The sequence below is a fragment of the Pollicipes pollicipes genome, unplaced genomic scaffold, assembly GCF_011947565.3.
Source record: "Pollicipes pollicipes isolate AB1234 unplaced genomic scaffold, Ppol_2.1 Scaffold_4295;HRSCAF=5057_pilon_pilon_pilon, whole genome shotgun sequence".
Lineage (NCBI taxonomy): Eukaryota > Metazoa > Arthropoda > Thecostraca > Pollicipedomorpha > Pollicipedidae > Pollicipes > Pollicipes pollicipes.
The window spans coordinates 4,571,149-4,578,648 of NW_023596461.1; positions in this window are offsets into that span (position 1 = coordinate 4,571,149).

Sequence of the window (7,500 nt, forward strand, 5' to 3'; positions counted from 1 at the left end):
TTTTAATTGTATGTGGGCCAGTTGTTCATCAGCACAGCAAAGTGATACACGACATCCTGTGGAATTGGTTTGACTTACATGCGTGAGATTGCGCATCATTAAATGATATCAGTCTCTGCCGTACACGGCGAGGCACTGCGCCCTTGCTGTCTGAATGTTTGACTTAATTTCGAATCGTTGAATTCCCCACAACGGAAAATATACGCAGCTGAGAACAAACGAAACACATTGGCCAAAAGATTCCAGAAGATGCTTAAACGCCACCCTTAATATTACCCCGAAAAGCGTAATGGATGTCAAAACAGTGTCACTGTTGCTGTTAATGGTGTCAAGCATACATCCCAGCTCAATTATGCGTGACTGGCTTCTACGCCGCAGGTGATGTCTCTTGATAAAATTAGTGGGCAAAGGGACAGTTTACAGATAACGTCTGTCTCCGAATCCGTTAGCTGCAATGCGTAAAATTCCCGCAAAAAGCACATACATTGCCGCCCAGACACACCAATGATCTTGTCTGAGGCTTAAATTCGGTACAGCATTGACGTTATCCTGACTTTATTCGGGATATAGCGAGACGGGTGGTGGTGGGTACACCTTCCAGGATAAGTGTTCGTATATGGCTTGTCAAAGAGGGCCATTCGGCCATTGGCTTGATAGTGTCAGCCTAGGCACAGGGTAGCCGTCAGTCTTGTGGTCGCACGGCACCGTAAAAATCCTTTCGTGATGTTTGGGTAAGGTACTGAGACTAACTGAGTTCGTTATACGCGCATTACAATAAATGGATGGTGAGTTCGGAGTGCTAAGAAGAGATTAGGCTCAGGACGGAATAAGCTTAAAATCCGTCTAAACGAAGTATCAGTGGTCTGCATTATTTCTCATTCCACACACAATTATTCTCATTCTGCAACTGATATGGATACATAATCTAAACTAACCATGCCGCGCAAAAATTATTATGTTACCCGATTTTGTTTGCTCATGCGACCTTAAGACTAAGCAATTCGGGTCCCAACTTCAAATAATACAAAGCCAGGTTCATAGTCTACCATGGGTAGAGTCACTTGCGTCACCAAATATCACTTGGCATAAAAGGGTCTCCACCAGACCCGTGAAACACTGGCTTTTATGCCATGTTTGGGATAAGAGGGGAAGAGGCGTCTTGGCTTACCCTTGAATGACAAAACAACAGACCAACACCAAATATAAACTGGTTTACCCTCAATGTCTGAACTTACCCGCATTTGAGAAAAAAAATCATTTTGAGACTGCGGTGTCGAGTTGCCCCAGCTGCACCCTCCATGACGACTCAATCGCAAAGAAGGATCAGAAAAGATAGTCTTTGTGTGATGGCAAACCTTTCCTACGCTATTGCAATGCTCCAGCCAAAAATACTGGGGGGTCAAGTCAACGTTGGCGGCCCAACTCAACATGGAGCGGAGCAGGACTCTCGCAAAGGAGTATTAATTGATACCCATGCTACACCACAGTGTCGGAGCTCCGGGTCTTGTAACGGGCTGCAAAAAGACGCGTCATCTCTTAATCGGAAGTGAGACTGAGATTTGCATTGCCAGTGCAATACTTTTCTTGGTTAACCATTCTTTACCATATTGTATATCATATTTTTCATATATTAATGCATCATCACAGCTAAATTATATGTATATATTGCTACTAGAGCCGAGGATTACACATAGCTTGTGGTACACCACTCGTTGACAGTGCTGCGCGGCACCAACTGCGCCTGAACCGGCGCCGCCTGTCTCCTGACCCGGCGCCTGCTGTCTCCTGATCCGGCGCTGCCTGACTCCTGACTCAGCGTCGCCTGTCGTCTTACCCGCTCATCCGTCGCCTGACCCGCACCGCCTGTCGTCTGACCCGCTCGCCCGTCGCCTGACCCGCGCCGCCCGTCGTCTGACGCGCGCGTCCGTCGCCTGACCCACCGTCGCCTGTCGTCTGACCCGCTCGTCCGTCGCCTGACCCAGCGCCGCCTGTCGTCTGACCCGCTCGCCCGTCGTCTTACCCAGCGCCGCCCGTCGTCTGACCCGCGCGCCCGTCGCCTGACCCAGTGCCGCCCGTCGTCTGACCCGCGCGTCCGTCGCCTGGCCCACCGTCGCCTGTCGTCTGACCCGCTCGTCCGTCGCCTGACCCGCACCGCCCGTCGTCTGACCCGCGCGTCGGTCGCGGCGTCTCGTCCGGCTCGCTGAGTCAGTCGGCGGCCTACCGGTGGGTTTAGCTCGGCGCCGACCGAGAGGGGCGAGTGACGCGCGCCGGCAGGCCGTGGCCGCTGAATATAGCCGCGCGCGCGCCCGCCCCGAGACGGCTGCCGGAGCGCCACCCTCCGGTAGGCTGAGAGGGTGGCCCCGACCGGCCGACCGCCGCACCGACGGGCACGGCTGTGGGCGGCGGCTGGGTGACGACCGGCTGGCTGGCTGGACAGCCGTGTACAACGTCTCCACCCGCCGCGGCTGTGAGCACGGCTTCCCTTGCTGCTGTGATCACAGCACAGTTATGTGTGGGTTCCTGGAGTTGTTGTACCGAGGACAGTTCTGGAAGTGAACCGGCAGAGGGACAAAGCCGACGCCGTTCCCATCAGGCGACGCACAACGCACTAGTGTTGTGACAGACCCGAGAGCAACCACACCGCCTTGTTCGTGCTGAAAGTGCATCGTCAGATGCCACCTTTACTCTGTGCGCTCTAACTCGTCTATTGTAAGACATTTTACGCGGGTTTGAGGTGAGAAATGCGCAGAAGTTGGTAGGTGCGACATACGCCGTCTTGCCTTCATTCAACACGTGAAGTGAAGCAAAAATCCTCAAGATGAGCCTCAACTCATACAAAACGTGTTCTTAGGTTAGCCAGACAACAGGCGCATGCTCTATGGATGACTTGTTCGCTTCGTGTCGTCTTCGAAACGAGGTCGTGCCGGTCCTCCTGCCATTGATTCTCAAGCCCGAGGCGGCCAGCGCGGTCGGACCGGCTTATTTCGGCCGCGGCGTTCCGCTGGCACTGTGCCGGTCCGCTTCCAACGGCCTGGACCGCCACCGGCCGAGTCACGCACCGCCCGGCTCTCAACAGGGGTCTGGACCGCCACCGGCCGAGTCACACACCGCCCGGCTCTCAACAGGGGCCTGGACCACCACCGGCCGAGCCACGCACTGTCTGACTCTGAGCAGGGGTCTGGACCAACACCGGCCGAGTCACGCACCGCCCGGCTCTCAACAGGGGCCTGGACCGCCACCGGCCGAGTCACACACCGCCCGGCTCTCAACAGGGGCCTGGACCACCACCGGCCGAGCCACGCACTGTCTGACTCTGAGCAGGGGTCTGGACCACCACCGGCCGAGTCACGCACCGCCCGGCTCTCAACAGGGGCCTGGACCGCCACCGGCCGAGTCACACACCGCCCGGCTCTCAACAGGGGCCTGGACCGCCACCGGCCGAGTCACACACCGCCCGGCTCTCAACAGGGGCCTGGACCGCCACCGGCCGAGTCACACACCGCCCGGCTCTCAACAGGGGTCTGGACCGCCACCGGCCGAGTCACGCACCGCCCGGCTCTCAACAGGGGTCTGGACCGCCACCGGCCGAGTCACGCACCGCCCGACTCTAAAGGGGGATCTGGATCACTATCTGCCGAGCCACGTACCACTTGACACTAAACAGGGGTGTGGATCACGACCTAGCGAGTCACGTACCGCCTGACTCTGAACAGGGGCCTGAATCACGACCGACCTGGCCACGCACCGCCTGACCCTAAACAAGGGTGTGGATCACGACCTAGAGAGCCACATGCCGTCTGACCCTAAACAGGGGTGTGGATCAAGGTCTAGAGAGCCACATGCCGTCTGGCCCTAAACAGGGGTGTGGATCACGACCTAGAGAGCCACATGCCGTCTGGCCCTAAACAGGGGTGTGGATCAAGGTCTAGAGAGCCACATGCCGTCTGGCCCTAAACAGGGATGTGGATCACGACCTAGAGAGCCGCATTCCGTCTGGCCCTAAACAGGGGTGTGGATCACGACCTAGAGAGCCACATGCCGTTTGGCCCTAAACAGGGGTGTGGATCACGACCTAGAGAGCCACATGCCGTCTGGCCCTAAACAGGGGTGTGGATCATCACCTAGAGAGCCACGTGCCGTCTGGCCCTAAACAGGGGTGTGGATCAAGGTCTAAAGAGCCACATGCCGTCTGGCCCTAAACAGGGATGTGGATCACGACCTGGAGAGCCACATGCCGTCTGATCCTAAACAGGGGTGTGGATCACGACCGGCCTAGCCACGCACCGCCCGACTATAAACGGGGATCTGGATCACCATCTGCGGAGCCACGTACCGTTTGACGCTAAACAGGGGTGTGGATCACGACCTAGAGGGCCACATGCCGTCTGACCCTAAACAGGGCTTGGGTCACGATTTGTCAGCCTGAGCAAGGATCCGGACTAGCCCCTGCGAGCCTCACACACTGCTCGCCTTTGGACAGGAATCTTGATTACCAGCTGACTGTCCATGTACCGCCCGACTCTGAACAGAGAACTAGGCCACCATTTACCGAGCTACGCACCGCGCGACTCTGAACAGGCATCTCGATCACTACCCACGTGTCATGCATCGACTTTGAGTAGTGGTATGGATTACCGGCTGGGTGCCACGAATTGCCTGGCCCTAACCACTGGAGGACTTCATGGAATGGGTACACCCGTAGACACCGATACGGAATGTGTAATGCCCAGGCTGGGCTGGGTGCACATTTTTGAATAATTGCAGATATGGATGTGGTTATGGGTAAGACGTGCACAAAATATTTGGTAGGTGCTCCCATAAATGCTTCATAACGTTACTCAGCGCGCTTCCTTCGTCATACATGCTTCTCTTCCTGCTGATTGGCACGTATTGACACAAACAGGTAAGTTTGGGTGTAAAATCCTGGAGACTCTTCAATGATTTAGAGCTAGTGATGAACAAATTCAAACGTTTACGTTACGGATAGGCTCATTGCTAGAACTTCCATCGTTGGGAAATGACACATATTCTCCGAACCCTGCGAGTTTGGAACAAATTTATGTGAAATGGCCGAGCATTTAGAGTAAGCCTGTTGGCTCAGGCAAGCGGAGGAGGGGGGGGGGGGGGGACGCGGCCCCGTTGCCTATGTCCCTGATAACGGTTAAGTGCAGCTGATTATAAATAGGTTGCGGGTGTATAGGGCCACAGCCCCATAAGTAACGGGTGGATTGAGAAAAGAAGCTGCTAGCATAAAGGTCTCTACTTGCATCACCATCGACTAAGTTAGCCCTGACTGGTTCCAAACAGGCGTCTGGACCACCGTCTACCGAGTTATGTACCACCTCACTCCAAACAGATGCCGGGATAACCAGCCTGGCCTGGCACTTTTAGATGGCTTGAGTACACCTGTATTTTAAGGCGCTTTTAAGTGCTCTTGATGTGATAACGATAATACAAATGGTACCTGGCTGGAACCTAGTGAGTTAGATAATGACCAGTCTGCGATGCAACCGACAGAACGAGCTGGGTGGATCTATGGTTCCTCATAAGACTTTTAGCATTCACGTATCTACTATTTGTTTTGACACCATCGAGTGTTTGTTTGATCCTTGCAAGTATCTGCACGGTGAAAATGGAAAATCAGTGCTGTTCTACGTCCCTAGTAGAACTGTCCTGGATTTCCGCTGGATTCATTTTCAAGAGATTACTTTCAAGGAGAGATCACTTTTAAAAGATATTAATACATACATTTCACTATATATATATATATATATATATATATATATATATATATATATATATATATTCAGTATTCATTCTCCTCCGTCCGGTAAGTAAAATGCCAACATTCTGCAATGAGACGTTTTAATTTATTTGAACCTGCTTCACCAGCAGAACGCATTTTGATAGACGTAATGGCAAGACGATGCGTTAAGATCCTTTTCATTCTAGGTTTCGTGAATTTCGGATTTCATATGAACTAAGATCCTGTTTGATTATTAAAGCGTAAAAATGGCTCATATGTTTCGTTAAACAGGCAATATATAATGTATGTGTTATCAGCAGAAGCATAGTTTCTCAAAGTGAGTTGGGGGCTGAACTGTGGAAAACTATGAAGTCTATCCCTCAATTTGTGATCAGGTTGTGATTTAAAAAGTCTGATTTATTGTGAACTGCCCAGATCGCCAACTCTTACTGTTTCTGAAGCGGATGGCGTGAAGAAGTGACAGTGACAAACGCACACAGTTTGCATCAATGAATAGGATGCGTATGATATATGCATTTGTAACTGCATTTCAAAAGACGAAGATGGGAGTGTAAGGATCTGGCAACGTTTTATACCCCTTGACCCAGTCATATGACATCACGTGCCAAGGGTGTCACACGCTTGTGGCAATACCATATAAATAACCACGTTTGGTGGAGGCCAAGACAGCCAGACAGCTCGATGCTCAACATTGGCACTCCTCACAAAGCAGAGTTCAAGAGTTTTTTGCCAGTGATTGGCAGCGAAAAGCTCAGGAGCCGGGACTCGCAGCGTGCACTGAGCTTTAAAGAAGGCGTTTCCAGATAAGAGCGCATGCAATCGTTATATACCAGACTGACAAGGAATTCAACTCGCTTGGGGCGCTGTATTGGTAGCCCTGCCAGCGTTAGGTAATGCCATACACGAAAACAGCAAAAAGAAACAATAAGCCTGTTATTTAAACTGCATTTAGGGGCAATGCATTTTCTAAAAATACAGCTTGCGACAAACGTTGACCTCCACTGCAAGCATGTTTACCCATCTATCTACTGCATTTGATAGACTGACAGAGGACGCGGCCAACGTGAGGTGGCTTACTCCATTACTGGCCCGCCCTGTCCCCGCCGTGTCCGACGCGGTGTCGGGGCGGCACGACAAGACCGCAACAGGACCTCCTGCTCCAGTGCCGTAGCAGAAATGCCTGCTGACAGCAGGCCCGCCCAGTTTCCGTCGTGTCTGCTGGATGACGGGCGCAGAGCACGGCTAAAACAGTACCGGCGCCGGCCGGCGCTGGGCGGCCGAGACCGCCGCCGCCGCCGCCGCCCGTCCCCCACCCAGCCCCCCTGCCATATTTGGTGGCAGCGTAGCGGGGAGGCGGGCCAGCGTCGTCCCCGACGCGGCGGCGCTGCGCGCGCCCGTCGGCCGCGACGTAAGCCTCACCAAGTAAGGCGGCCGCCGGTTGGCAGCGTGTGAAGGTATATAAGCCGGGCTGGGCGGCCACAGAGGCACACAGTCGCTGAGAGGTGTCCGTCTGTTCCGCACCTGGTGCCAGGTAGGTGGCGACTGCGGCGGTGGTACGGTGCTCTGGCACACCGGTGCTCTGGTGCTTCGGTGCTCTGGTGCTTCGGTGCTCTGGTCTGCTGGTGCTGCTGGTGCTCTGGTGTTCCAGTGATAAAGGAAGCGCCGTGTCAGTGTGATAGAGGTTTGCAACAGACGCGAGATATATGAAATTATTTGCTTTGGATAACCATAGT